Genomic DNA, 15,923 nt, shown 5'->3' with positions numbered 1-15,923 from the left:
CCCTAGTGTCCATCCAAATGTCATTTAAACATATTTTTTTAAAATGCTTTATTAACTTTCTATTTTATATAAAATCGTATAGTCTCTAGCGATCTTGCATTTTAGCTTTTTTCTTAAACATTAAGTAAGCTAAATTATATTTTTATGATATTTTGAATTGAAATCTACAATACTCACAATCAAGATTAGTGAATCAAATATATTCGCAAGCGGTTTTCAAAAAAGATTCTTGAACAATTATCAATTTAAAATTTGGTGAACAATAAAATAAAATAATTTTGAATACAATTCTTTTTTTATTTAAAACTAAAGCTTTTAAAGATGCAAGAAGCCGAAAATAAAATAAAACTGCAAATATCAGAAAGAGTGGTTTAGAAAAAAACATAATCAAGTCTCCACATGTGTTTAGTGATTGCATATTTAAATTAGACATGCATAATCCACGATTTTTTGAATAACAAATAATTTTGCTATTGTCATTTTTAAATATTTGTTCCAAATATCTGTTATTTTAATCATATTATAAATTAAAAATTATTACTTAATATTAAATTTATTAATTCTAATTAATACTTTAGTAACGTGTGATTGAATTAACTTATCTGTTTCAGCTTACTTCTTAAATTTGATTTTTTTTCCAATTCTGTTTATTTGATTTCTTTACTGCAGTAAACCATTTTCTGAAAAATTTGAATTAAATATATATGTCATTTCTTTAAATTGTTTACTTTAGTTTTTTATTATACCAATAGATGGCGCTAGCAATAAACGGAATATATGCAAAGTCAAGTCACAAGCAATTAAAAAAGATTTGCATGGAATAGTGCATCATCAAATGCGAATATCTGAAGGTCAAGATCACTCTCATGAAGTGGAGCGGCGACTTCACACTTTCCAGTAAAGTCACCGCTCCGATAAATTTCAGTGATATGTAAATCAATGATACGATAATTCCAAGAATAACCGGTCCGTTCACTTTTCAAGCCATTCACAGATTTCTCCTTTTTTTGTTTCGTCTGAGAGCTTCCATTGGACAGATCGTATCGATTATTACCTTCCAGTGAAGTCACTGCTCCGGTAAATTTCAATGATATAGTATCGATTATTGCTTACAATCGTGATCCAAAACATATAATCGAAATATCACCAGTAAGATCGTATCAAGGATTTGAATCACACCCCTCTTTGAAAAGAATTGATCACTGGTATTTGTAACTTTTTGATATTGGTAACTTAATAACCGCTCATAAAATATTCGTCACCACTAATCAAGTGATCTAAAATTTGCTCTTTACACAACAGACCGGTACAGCCAGTTTGAAAAACTTCTTCAAAATTGTTATGATTAGCAGCGATAGTGATCCCAAAGGTTAAATTAATTAAACTAGAAATCTCGGATTCAGATTAAATAAATGCCAGATTAAAATAAAAATTATAATACTTATCATTAAAAAAATCATAATTATATTGCGGATGTTGGTATCCGTAACTGTTCGGCAGAAGTCTTTGTTTAAGTTGTTCGCTATCTTTATTGGCAATTTGGCATCCTTGGAGCAGCAATCCTTAACTTCATTTTTACCAATTTTTGATATATCCATAACAAACGCATGTATCAGTACGATGTAAAAAATACGTTACTGCGCATACCACTTCACTCAGGGTTTACCAGAGAACCGTTAACAGTAGTTAGAAGTAGCGATACGAAAGATAAACGAATTGGCGACATCCTGACCATTCACAGTAAGGTAAGAACTCTTCTTTTAATTATTGATTTGGTTTTAAATGTTTCTGCTTTATTTTGAAGGAATTTTGTTTGTTTACTTATAGCTTTGCTAACTGATGCTTTAGATTTCTGAGGTACAGTATTTTGTACATATGAAGAATTGGTACTTTCTCAGTATACCTCAGTTCAGTATTTATAGCCAAGCAGACATGTTGGCGATAGCACACAGTCGCGGAACAAATCACACCAAGCAGACAAGCGGCCAAAGGTTACCAGCAGGCGCCATTCCATTGGCGCTGGTTATGTCATTATTAGCAACTTTATCGCCTGCGCCGGTATAATGGAAAAGTACCGAAGATTTTTTTAAGGCTGTATAAATATTACAATACAAAAGTAATCTGGAATATTTTAAAAGAAGGCAAAGGAACTTGCCTTCTTGAAACAAATGCCTTGCTATGTTTGAGTGAAGCTATTTATAAAATTTATTTCGAAAAAGTATATATTTTTTTCTGATTACATCTCCTTAATTATCTTTTAATACTTGATTTTTAGTTAAGTATTTTTCAGTTTGACAAATCATGTCATTATTGGGTTCTTACTAAATGAGCCACACTTTTGATAAATCTAATGTTATTGTTATTTTTTCCAGATTTGTTCCTCGCTGATGCATTCCTAAAAAGTTTGCACTTAAAAGCTTTATGTGAAAAAAGTCTCCACCATATCATTTGTTGAGTAAGTTATATTCCTTTTCAACTATAAATTACTTTCAGTTCTATTGTTAAAATGAATTTTTATTTGATATGAATAAAAATTGTTTAAAGGAACAGCAAATTCATAGTAAAAATATTTCATGTATGATTGGTTTTTTTGAATATTTCATGTATGATTATTTTTGAGTTACTGAGGAAAGTTATTTAGCAGAAAGCAAATTATTAAGAATTAAAATAGTTATGAAAGTAAAAATAATTTGATAACAATCTGCTATAAATCTATAATGTCACATTTAAATATTTACTCTAGTTTAAATATAAATTTTAATATGTCCAATATTCATATTTGAAAATTATAGGCTGATAGAACAAATTGAAATTTAGATTGTAAAAAAATAATTTTTTCATAATTTATTCTGTCTAATTCTGTATTTTAGAATGATCTTGTTAGCATTACCATGGGATGGATGGACAAACTATCCGTACACATATTTTTACCAAAATAAGATTGAAATCAATACTTTGTATGTTCCAAGGCCCCTTATCAAATTTCATCTGCCTGGCATACAGCAGTTTTTAAATATCTACACCAGGTAAAGTTAGGTCATTCAAAAATTTATTTTTGGCTTTTGAGAAGTCTGAAAGAAAACTAAAGTTTGATTAAATACATTTTTTTTTTCATTTTAATTTTTTTCCTTATAATTTTCTTACTGAAATTTTAAATATTTATACAGACTAAAATGTATTAATCAGTTATTATATGGGACACCATTCCAGACACATTTTAATTAATGTTTCAAACTTGAATAAAATAATTTAAAATTAAATACAGTAATTCTAAAGCCATAGTTTGCTGAATTTAGTGGAAGAAATTAATTGAAAAATCTTCAACACTCATTTGATTAAGGCAAAGTTAGTACATGAAATAAAACAGAATTGAAAACATTTTTATAAAATAATATTAAAGAATGCAATTACATGTAATGTTATCTGAATGATTAGGGTCCAATTCTTTTAAGGCAAAAGTGGTTGAAGCAGGCAAAACACGTGTGCGTTACAAAAGGGTGTAAAATTTTAAGAAATAAGAAGATACATTTTTTTCTTCTTATCTCTAAATTGTTAGAATTTTTTTAAGAAATGGTTCCAACTAGATCCTGAAAAAAATAATGCATTGAATATTTTTTTTACCCTCATCTTGGGTCATGGTTAATTAAACCTTATAGATTATTGTTATTTTCAATTCAAACTTATTTTCACATCATTAACAAAATTAATGAAAAAATTTTGTAGATAACACCAAACCATTGGGAGTGATCTCCTGCAAAACTTTCTTGTCTACTCTTTATAAATATATTATCCCAGAGAATGCCTTGCATAGTTATGAAATATTAACCTTTAGCACTTTTAATTGAATTTAGCACTTTTTGGTGTGAATTTATCTTGATATCCTCAGTGGGAAGTGTTTTGGTAATTATTACCTAGCATGACATTAATACAATCCAGAAATTTAATTTGTGCTTCAGACATGTTCTCCTCAAACAATCAAAGCAAAAAATTTAATAGAAAGCTACAGTTGTAATCACAAAATTACATGACAATTTTGATATATTATAGTCCTTACATTTTAAAATTATTCTATTTATATGTTTCTGAAAGTAGAGATTGACAGACAGTCAAATGCTAATTAGATTTGACTCAAAATTTGATGAATGTCTACACTCTCGATTTTAAATCTGTTTACCAAATATTATCTGTCTTGCTCTCTGTGTGTTGTAGTTAATGTGTTATCTTATACATGAAAAGGCAGACAGACAGAATTCCTCTGGATGGATTAAGATTCCTCTGGATGGCCAAAATTCATCCTTCTAGCCTAAAGTATTTTTGAGTTACCTCTGTCACAGACAGATAGACACTCTCTAATAAAACTGGCAAAACAACAACAAAGAAACACCTGTGTTTTTTTTCTTTTTCTAAAATTTCTAATACTGGTATTAAAACCGGTATGCCGGTATTAAGATCTAAAAAATACCGAATACCGGTATTGAAATTCTGTTCCGATATTGCAATCCCTAGTTAAGACCATGTGCCAAAATTCATCTATCTAGCCTAAAGTATTTTTTAGTTACCTCTGTCACAGACAGATGGACATTTTCCAGAAATGCCTTCATTGAGTTCATGGAAGTCTAAAATGTTTGGATTCATCAAAATTTCAAGTTAGAATTTTTGGACAATTACAATGTTTTTACACAATGCAGTTCTTGTATACAATTACAATTCTTTTATACAAGAAAGTAAAAAGGAAACATTAAAAAAAATGCTGCTGAAGGACAACTCTTGCAACTATGCTTCATTCGTGTTCATGAATTTTAAAATAGTGAAATATTGGCATCTTGCAGCACAAGCAGTTTTTGTTTAAAATATTATCATTATTTGAAAAATTTTATGAAACTTTCTATATAAACATACTTAGCTAAATTTCTTTCTTTTTCTTTTTAATTAATACTTCAGTGAACAATTTAATTTTATATATATATTATATTATAAGGAGAGGGGAAAAATAATCTTATGCAGAAGGGAAAGTTTGCAGTTATTGAAGAATTAGTCATGACTTTCTTGTGCACAAAACATTGTAATGTCATTAATAGTTATTTCAATGTCCTATATGCTATTTTTTATAAGTTTTAATTTTATTGATATATTTAAATTATGGTTCTTAACTATTCTTCTATGAATAGTTAAATTTTACTTCATTTTTTTTTATGAAATAAAAATGAAGTAGTTTTAAATGAATAAAGTAGGAAGTAGTTTTTTTATGAATATTCTTAATCAATCAATTTAAGAATATTCTTTCCATATTTCTGTAATTAAAAACTAATGCAGAGAGAATGAGCTATAATTACTTTCCCAGCATAGAATTGTGTGGTGCCAAAAACTTTTTGTATGTATTATATAGTATAGAGATCGATTCTATCAGAATAATATAGAGGCTACTGAAAATCTTTGAAATGTAATATTCTACTCATTGGTTTATGCTGATGATTAGGTGTAATATGAATTTTGGCTCAATGTGATTGCATTTTGCATTGCAATATAGAATGTAAAATTAATAGATCAATAGCCATTTGTAAACCAAAAGAACTAAAGAGTTAAATATTATTAGTGTTAAAAGTTTTATTTTTTTATACTGATTATAAATGGCTGATTTTCAAATAATAATAATAATAATAATAAACATAGAGTGCCAAGTAGAATTTGATATTAAAAGTTTAGGGTGTTCATGCCAAACCAAATCTTCATTTTAGCATTGTTGATGTGTAATATTTTATATAACCAGAATGAAATCTTATTCTCATTATTATGTATTATGATTTTTTCCGAAGTCAATTTTCCACAGTAAATTGGTTAATTTTCCTTTTTAATATATTTTAATTTTATAGCTTTTTCCCCTTCAGTAATTTTACTATGAGATTTTGATAGAGATTTGGGGATACCTTTGTCAGGACAGTGAAATTTAGGTATTTGGTATATATATCTTTTGATACCTCATTTCTCGTATTTACGTTCATTCCCATTTTCTTCTTTCTGCTTCTTCGGACGAAAGTCTTGGACACCATACTCTTTATTTTCTGCTAGTGCATTTTCTGTCTTCAAAACTCTTCAACCAAAACATCATGTTCTTACATAATGAAAAAGTTCCCGCTAATGATATGCTGCTGCAAACATATTATTAATAGTTTTTTTTAATTTATATTCATTTCGAATGAATAAGGAATGATTATTTCTGATTACATGCACTGTTTATTACATTACTGATATTATTTGTATTATACCACAATGATTCTCCTTTCATCTGTCATCTAGTTATTAATTGCTCTACAAAGAAACTGAGAAGACTAAGACATCTTATATAGGAGGCCTTTTGTCAATTTCTATTGTGAAAAGAAAAATAATGTCATGTTCATATTTGAGTTTAGTTGAAGTTAATTTCAAATGCAATACTATTTTGTCATTTTTCTTCTTCATTTATTCATTTCATTTTGCCATTGAATTTTATAAACTTATTTGGGGAGATCTGATTTTGATTTGTGAAATGTCCACACAAAATCAACTACAACAAATGTTAGGCAAGATATTCAAATGATGGAAGAAAATTGTATGTGGAAAACTCTGTGGCTTTGGAAAAGTTTATTTGCAAGATTAATCTCTTTAAGAATTATATATATATGAATAAGTTTTTTTTTTTTTTTTTCTATTTCTTCAAAATTTCTGGTTTTTTTGGAAGTAAAGAGTTTGAAGTGTAAGCTTCTAGAGGAAATCCATTTTTACAATAAAAAAGAATAACTAAGTAAATTTACATTAATAAGGCAAAATAATCAACCTTTTGGGCATCCACAATCACTGAATTAATTTCAAAAAATTTTGTTTCCCCGAGTCCCCACCATCCAGCAGTTTAGAGATAAATAGCAAAAATACTTCATATTTCACATTCTTTCTGGGAAAACTACTTCACAAAATTCCCCAATCACAATATTTTGAACGCTTTTATCTCATATAGATGTTCATTACCCCTAGATGATATCATCAATGATCAACTGTTCCCTCCTCACCACTTAACTTCAGCAGAACCCGCAATCTCAACATTTGCAGAGCTTTCGCCAATTCGTTTTGTTTCTCTAAGTGCAGCTGACTAATCAAAATGCTCTGTCATTACTATGTCAGTGTGATGCAGAAATAATAAAATTTTAATTTTTAAAACTTTTTACTATCTTTCTCTAAGAAAGCCAAGTATTTTCATACATTTGATATCTTATTTGATGAAACTTTTCAATAGAAAGCATATTTCTGATTACAATAAGTAAGGAAATAAAAGCGTATGTTCTACTTTTTTTGGGTAACAATGTTGATATATATTATACTTTACGCCAAATGTTAACGTTTCTCCGTTAACGTTGGGATTAAAAGATACTATATTCAACAAGAACCTGGCGAAATTAGGGAAATGTTGAAAGATGAAAAGTTTAATAGCACCGTACTGGAAGCATCATCCTAATCGTAAATAAAAAATTACGTTGCTATTGATTTTTTTGAATGTATTTTTTTTAAAGAATGGAACGCGTTGTTCAATTTTGTATAGATTTGTATGGAGAAAGTTGTTTCATTTCATGAGTGTGTCGCATTACGAGTAAGATTCGAAAACGAAAGATGGTCGTTAAGCGAGGCTCTAGTGCACTGTTCGTTTCAGTATTCTGCGACGACTACTTTTCAGCGGTTCAATCTCACTAAGGGGTGATACACGGAAGGATGTGCGCCATTTTCGGAATTTACTTAATTGTTAAATGTAAACATTTCCTCTTTCCTCTCACTCCTATTTTACCAAATTAAACCGATCTTAACGCATGCGCAAAAGCGCGGGATGCTTTAGAATCGGTTGACATACAATAATTCATTTTTCAAAATTTCTGTTGATATTCCTGAATCAAACCGAACAGCCATGTGCTTCTGCATATTTCTTTAATGAATTAAACAGATGGCTAGTTAATAAAATATATAAATACCAACTATTTAATTTTTTTTCTTTGCATTTTCAATAGCTCTAAATGTAACACTGAATTTTTTTTTTTCTTTTAGATTTCACGATTGTGTTTCCACGAACCTCATGATGTGCTAATGAAAAAAAGCCAATAAATCATCACATCTTTCTGAATAAAAGTGGCAACAATTAGAAAGGCTTGACTTTTCGAAGATCCACTATCCTAACTTGCAGCGACAACATGTCTCGATGGAATCGAAGAACCATGAAAAAATAAATACCCTAATACATATGTTTAGAAAATTCTAATCATACCATAATTTTTATTACTTATTAGTGCATATATGTGAGTATTGTTACTCACATAGAAATAAGAGTAATTTTATTCTTATGAACCCATGTTATAAAACATTCTTCCAAAAATTACATTCAGAGTTTTCCTTTTCGATTCACCAAATGGAAAAATTTCATTTTTGCAATATATGGACAGCAGCATTTTAATTGCATTCACCGTGAAAATTTTACTGTCAACCTTTAATTAAAGAGGAGGCTCGTTCTCTAGACATGCAGACAGAAGTGCTTTAAAACCGCAATTTTCTCTTTCGCCTTATTATGGAGAAACCATATGCTTGCAAATTTTGTGGTATTTTTTCGGTTTCCCAATTTAAAGAAACGTTTAGTGATGCATTCAAAAGAGAAACCGTATTCATGTGACATTTTAAGTGAAGCATTTTTTCAACAGTCTCATTTAAAAATTCATTTAATGTCGCATATGAATGAGGAATCCCACCCTTGCAACTTTTGCAACAAAGTCTTTTCTAAAATTTCCGATTTCAAAAGACATTTACGGACGCATTCACAAGAGAAACTGTTTACATGCGAGTTTTGCAAGAAAGCCTTTTCCAGCAACGGGAATTTAAAAGTACATTTGCGTCTGCATACGGGTGAGAAACCATATACATGTGAATGTTGTAACAAACCCTTTTCGTATAAAGGATGTTTCAAAAGACATTTACGTACGCATACGGGTGAGAAACCGTATAAATGTGAATCTTGTAATAAACACTTTTCGACTAAGGGGAGTTTGATAAAACATTTACGGACGCATACGGGTGAGAAGCCATATGCATGTGAAATTTGTAACAAATCGTTTTCGGATAAGTATAGTTTTAAAAGACATTTACGTACACATACGGGAGAGAAACCGTATCCATGTGAATTTTGTAACAAAACTTTTTCTGATAAAGGGAATTTGAACCTACATTTACAGACGCATACACAGGAGATACTGTTTACATGCGAGTTTTGCAAGAAATCCTTTTCCCAGAACGGTGATTTAAAAATGCATTTACGTACGCATACGGGCGAGAAACCGTATACATGTGAATTTTGTAACAACCCTTTTCGGATAAAAGGAGTTTCAAAGCACATTTACGGACGCATACGGGAGAAAAACAATATAAGTGTGGATATTGTAACAAATCTTTTTCGAAGAGTTTGAGTCTCAAAAGACATTTACATACACATACGGGAGAGAAACCCTAAACATGTGAATTTTATAATAAGGCCAATTCTCAGCGCTTATTTTTAAAAACTCATTAACTGTCGCATGCGAAAGATGCGCAATGAAAGAAAGACTTCGCGGTTGGAATTTTTGTAACAAAGCAGTTACTACTTTAACTTTAACATGATTTTTACGAATCTATATGAAAGAGAAGCCGCATGTTTGTGAAATTCGCAGTGAAGTGTTTTCTGAACAGCGTGGATAAAACTTGCATTTAATGATCCATTTGGAAAAAAAAAAAAAAAAAAAATAAACCATTTATTCAGCGTTCTGATTTAAACATACGTCTGCGAACGCATACGAAGAAAAACCGTATACATGTGACATTTGCAAAAAAGAAACATTTATTGACGCATACGAAAGTGTCACCGCGTGCATGTGACATCTGCAAATATGCCTTTTCAAATTTGAAAGTATATTTACCAACGCATACGAAAAATATGACTTCTGTAATATAAGATAAACTCATTCCATTTCTTTCAGGAAACATTTGGCAAAGCATATCATAGAAAATGAATACGCTTCTGATTCAAAGTTGATATTCAACGCTTGCTAATGGGTGAACTTCACCTCATTTTAAAGAGAAAGACTTATAATAAAGATTTTTTTAGCAAGTTAATGTTTCAGAAAGCATAGATAAAAAAAGGGGGGGGCTTATTATTTCACTTAAAGATATTGAAATAATCTCTTCTAGAAATTCTATTTTGTATGACACAGCACCTAATGCATGTTCACTGTTTTTATACTGGGCAATTATGATACTTAAATGAATATTCCAACTTTGCAGGGCTTTTGAAGAAAACAAAACAAAGTAAAATCGTGTTGTTGTTCTTCCGGAATTACAAATGGCAGTTGAAAACTTAAACAATGCAGTTATAAATGTTCATTAGAAGCACCTCCAAAAATATGAACAATATCAAGACGATACGATCACTCATCCCATACCCTTTCAGTCTCTGATAGCATGCTTTGAAAGTCTGCAGATGTGCAAGTTTCAAGTTATGAACATCATTTGATTGCGAAGGAACAAACACCTGCAGTTTAGTCTCAGGAAGGAAGGGGGGGGGGAGTCAAGAATCCTCCTGCATGCATTACCGCTATCTTTCAAAGCTTCACACCGGGCATGCAGAAATGTGTGGATGAGTTATCGCACTGCTTCGATATCCTTCGTGTTTCCGGACGGACTCGCATTATAACAGTATTGAATTCAATTTTTCAGTTGTTATTTTTGAATTCCGATAATCAAGAAGATTTTTTTCTTTTAACGGACCGGCAAATTTGGGATTTTCTTATATAATCATCTTGTATTCTGTCAAACATACAAATGAATATTGATGACTTAATTAATTATTTCATGGGAAGTCAGCTGATTAATGTGAATATGTTTTATACGCATGAGTTAAAAAGTTTCCAATAAAAATTTGTATTTTATTGAAAAATATTGCAAATTAAAATACTTTCTTTTTATTATTGTGTGTGCTTATAACTTGTATAAGTTTTCTTCTGTGACATTTTGTACCTTCTTAAAATTTCATAGCTGTGATTTATTATTGGGAATATAAAATCTAATATGCAGAAGTATGACTTTATACGCATGTTTTTCAATTATGCAATTAACACTCATGTCCATAAATTAAGGATAATGCAAGTTCAGGAAAAGAAAGAGTCAGAAGCAAAACAAATGTGACTTATTTGTAAAACCTATTTATTAAAAAAAAAAATGAAAGCAAAAAAGATGCTAAGTTCGATATCATTAATAAAAATTACAATTTTTGGTTCCCAGGAGAAAATAATAATAATAATAATAATAAAAAACTATTTACAAAAACCAATATTACATGGTTGGTATGATGGTTAATACACAGTATGTCTCCCGGACGATGCAATACAGGCCGTACAAAGCCTAGGCATGCTGAGTATCAAATTATCGATCTGATCTTGGGAAATATTACACCACTCATCAAGCAATGCTCTCCGAAATTACGGTGTCAATGCAGGAGGCTGTAACCTGTCGGCTAAGCATGTCCCACACATGCTGTACTAGATTCAAATCCGTTGAGAATGCTGGTTAGTTCATACGGGTGATATCTTGCGATCGAAGGTGAGGACTGGCGTTGTCATCCATAAACACGAATTCTGCGCCCATGACGCCCCGACACAAGCGTACATGTTCTAGAATGACGTCCCAATAGATTTGACCTGTCATGGTTGCAATTTGAACATGTATGTCAGTTCTGGAACCCAGAATAATTCCTTCCCAAACGAGCAATCTTGCACCACCGTAACGGTATCGTCCAATGATGTTCTTATGGTGGTAATGGATACCTGGTAATAGATATTTCTTCATATGAATGTGACGAAAATCAGACTGCAAGCTAAACCTGGACTCGTTTAAAAACATCACACAAGCCCACTGTTGCGATTTCTACAATGCATGCTCTCTACTCCAGGCTAACCGCAAGCGACAGTGAGTTGCAGTAAGTGGAACACATCTGGCAGGCCTATGAGCATATAGACTAATCTGCCCTAAGCGTCTGTACACGGTCTGCCTTGAAACTGCCGTACCAGTGGCTGAAGAGAGCTGACGAGACAGGTCTGATGCTGTGCTCCGTCTGTTTCTTTTGGCAGTAACTGCCAAATACAGGTCCTCATTCGGCGGTGTAATTCGGGAGCGACCTGTGCTGTAACGTCAACTCACATTTCCATAATTTTGGAATCGTTGCCAAAGCCTGGAGATGACACTCTGGGAGATTCGAAGTTCCTCGGATACTTTTAGCTGGGTGCGCCCACATTCCAGACGGCCGATAATTCTACCACGTAAAAAAATCATCCAAATGCGTCCTTTGTGTCATAACTATGAGGTTATTGTACTGAAAGCTTATAAAGTACTTTCAACAGTTTTACTTCTTTGCCTGTATTCCTTATACATCACTCTCTTACACTCTCGTCATTGTGAGGGCTTCTGGTGGTTTCCTGCAATTTGCATATGATTTTTAAAGATGTGTGTAGTTATTTTACAGGTGATATATGTATTTTAGAGTTCGATTTCCGCGTGACTCAATTATCCTTAATTTATGGATATAACATGGTTTCCTGTTTTAATCGAATCTAATTATGTCTCTTTCGCTATTGTCTTACCAGATACAGACATTTCTTTTACATATCATTCCTTTTTTTCAATTTTTACGGCAGAAATAACTGTGTATTTTATACATTAGATGAAATTTCTGACAGACCGTGAAAAAAGCGCATAATTTATACCGACTCTCTAAGAGTTTTACAATCACTAAAATCATTTTATCTTCTTCTTCATAACAATTCTTTGATTTTAAAAATTCTAGATGTTTTTAACAAACTGACTTCTTGTGATTTTACTATTTTATTCTGTTGAAATTTCGGGCAATGAGGAGGCAGACAAGGTTGCTAAATTGGTAAGTATTCCAGCGATCACATCTATTCCTGTAGGCGACTTAAATAAGCACACTAAAGTGCTTCTTTATTCTAAATGGCAAGCTCAGTGGGACCTTGGAACTAATAATAAACAACACGCTATTTAACCTCATGTACAACCGTGGTCTTCATTACCGAATCGAAAAGCAGACACAGTTTTAACCGGTTTTCGCATTGGGCATACTAGATACACCCATCTCCACTTGTTGGTAGGAGAACACTATGTTCTGAGTGTGACTGTCAAGTGTCTGTCTGTTGTCAGAATGTCCAAATTTCAATGCTCAGCGTTTGTTATTTTTTCAAAACACGAACAATGCATTACCTTTCTTACTTGGTAAGACACCACATGCTCTAATTTTTGCATTTCTAAAATCTATCAAGTTTTATGCCCTCATTTAATGTTGTTTGTCTTTGGGTAATTTTGTACACTATCCATTTTTGATTATTGTACATTGATAAGGTTTTAACCCTAGTTTGACGCAGCATAGTCAAAATCATGGCTCTTGCGCCAGAAAATTACCAAAGTAATCCAAACCCTGCTTTAAATCTGCATTAAAACCGTTATATCTTATACTAAAACCGTTTTGTATCGAATGATTCTTGTAAATTTTCCTCAAATTTCTAATATAAAGTTTAAAATTTGAAGTGTAATGATATGTTTTGTGTTTCATTGTTCTGGTGATTTTTGATAATGTTATTATATAAATGTAGAAAGATTTAATTTAGCGTTCTGTAAGAAGATTTCAGGAGAATAATGAATAATTTTTTTCTTGGCGTTTATGGCATAAATATTACATAAATATATTATATATAAGATTAAATTTGTTTTTTTAATTTGCTGAATATTAAGTTTTTTTAAATGTTATTTTTCATATTCATTTCCATTTTTAATTCATTACAAGATTATTTATATATTTTTTGCGAATATTTGATTTAAACTGGTTTGGAATGATCATATTGCTATTGTATTGCGCATTTGTTAATTTTTAGGAAAGCGATAGTTTTTTCATCTGAAAATTTTTCGAGCTGTATAACTTTTTTTGCTGTCAAGGAAAACTAATTTATATATATATATATATATATATATATATATATATATATATATATATATAACTTTAGATACCTCCTCTCGCTGTTTCAAAGTCATTCCCATTTTCTTCTCTGTGCTTCTTCGGAGACAACTTCTTACGACGCTGCATTTTATTGGTCATATAGGAGAATCAGTTACATGGCAGACATTCGTGCCAAGATGTAACTTTTTTTTGGTGTTGCTGCAAATAGGCAAGCATTTTAGCATAATTGCTTGTTATTGTAAAAAATAGCACCCAATTGCAAAATTAGCAATTGTATTAGCACCCTTGTTATTTTAAAAACTACTTTTTTGACTTGTAACGCCTGTGTCTTGAAGAAAATAAGTATATTTTATACTAACGTGTATCAACATATGGTGCTGAAAACTCTATGTGAATCACTACCTGAAATTTATACATCCTGCTTTTTTACGAAACTTCGGCAAGTTTATTTTCTTACTGAATTTTTGTGTTTATTCTTCCGATGACAGCCATGGTAACTATTGATGAAGCTTTAGACAACTTGGCCCTACTCAAGCGGAAAAGAAAAACTATTCGAGGTAATATTAGAGATTCATAATTTACAATTTTTTTAATAATAAATATTTTTGCTATTGTTTTTTTTAAATATTTTTTCCAAATAATTATTATTTTAAGCACACTTGTAATTAAAAAATATTAATTGGAATTAATAATATTTTTTAAATTATAATTAACATTTATTTTATTAATTTAGGAAACGTAGGATTGGCTTAATTTATCTATTTCAGCTAAAGTTTTAAGTTTGCTTTTTTTCAAAACCATTTATGTAATTTATTTATTGGAGTAAAGTACTTTTTGAAAAAATTGAAATAAAAAAGGGTCGGTTCTTTAAAATTTTCACTTCATTTCTATATTCTGTCAATAGATGGCGCCAACTGAATGAATGTCATTAGAAAGTCACGTCACAGACAATTAGAAATTATCTTCCTGCGATACTAGTATTGTCAAGAGTGAAGGAATTGAAGTCAACAAATCACTGATACCACTGAACAAGCAATGACTTCACAATTACTAACTTTTCCTGTGAATAGCCTCAATTACATTGATATGCGTTTTCGAATGATTTCATTGATTCTGAAATTATAAGAATAATTAGTCGGTTCACTTTTCAATCCAGTCACCAATGTCTCGATTTCCCTTTATGTCCTCAATTAAGGGAATGGGAGAACAGTTTTTCTGAGGTTGAAATTCTATTTCTGGCGTTTCCTCTCCTCCTGTGGAGAACACCCTTTCTTTTCTTTCTTTACACCCAATCTTTTGGTCATGATTCTTCACACGATTTTTTAATGCGTTTTATTACGTTTGACATCATGAACATTTTAACTCATTATATATATATAACTTCAGCCTTTTTTGGTAAGTGATTGAAAAAAAACCCTAAAACCTTTTCTATTGATAAAATCTCATATATCGCGAATAGGAATCTCTTAGATGTTATACCTTTTCTGTCATTATATTGAACTGAATTAAATTATTAACAGATTTAAATTTTGGGTGTGAATAGTTTGCAATTTTTTGAAATGTGTATGGAAACAATAAATATGAATAATGTTATCGTATTTAACTAGTAGTAAATCCCTCACTACCGATTCCGAGATCAGTTGTCTCGTCCTGCTGCTACTCGCTTGTCTCACGTTGCTCCTCCCTTTCCCCCTTCTCTGTTGAGTTGTTCCCCCCTGCCTCATCCCCTCGTGTTGAGTTGATACTTTCCTTCTCCTATTTGACGTCATCTTGGAGTTGAGAAGTTTTAGAGCTGTCATGAAGTTGAGTTGTATTATTTCTCGTCCTCCACGTGGCTTGTTATAAACTAAAGTGAAGGAAGGGATGACGTCAT

General features: G+C 31.1%; 1 long non-coding RNA gene across 1 annotated transcript; it reads left to right on the top strand.

Moving 5' to 3' along the window:
• The first annotated feature begins 1,503 nt into the window (after positions 1 to 1,503).
• Positions 1,504 to 8,888, top strand: LOC129988060 (uncharacterized). Its single transcript, XR_008785624.1, has 3 exons — positions 1,504 to 1,745; positions 2,373 to 2,455; positions 8,062 to 8,888. It is a non-coding gene; the product is annotated as an uncharacterized LOC129988060 (long non-coding RNA).
• Positions 8,889 to 15,923: the final 7,035 nt, after the last annotated feature.

Source organism: Argiope bruennichi, chromosome 10, assembly GCF_947563725.1.
Source record: "Argiope bruennichi chromosome 10, qqArgBrue1.1, whole genome shotgun sequence".
Lineage (NCBI taxonomy): Eukaryota > Metazoa > Arthropoda > Arachnida > Araneae > Araneidae > Argiope > Argiope bruennichi.
Note: the sequence above shows the minus strand (reverse complement) of the source record. Positions and strands in the feature narration are given on the sequence as shown.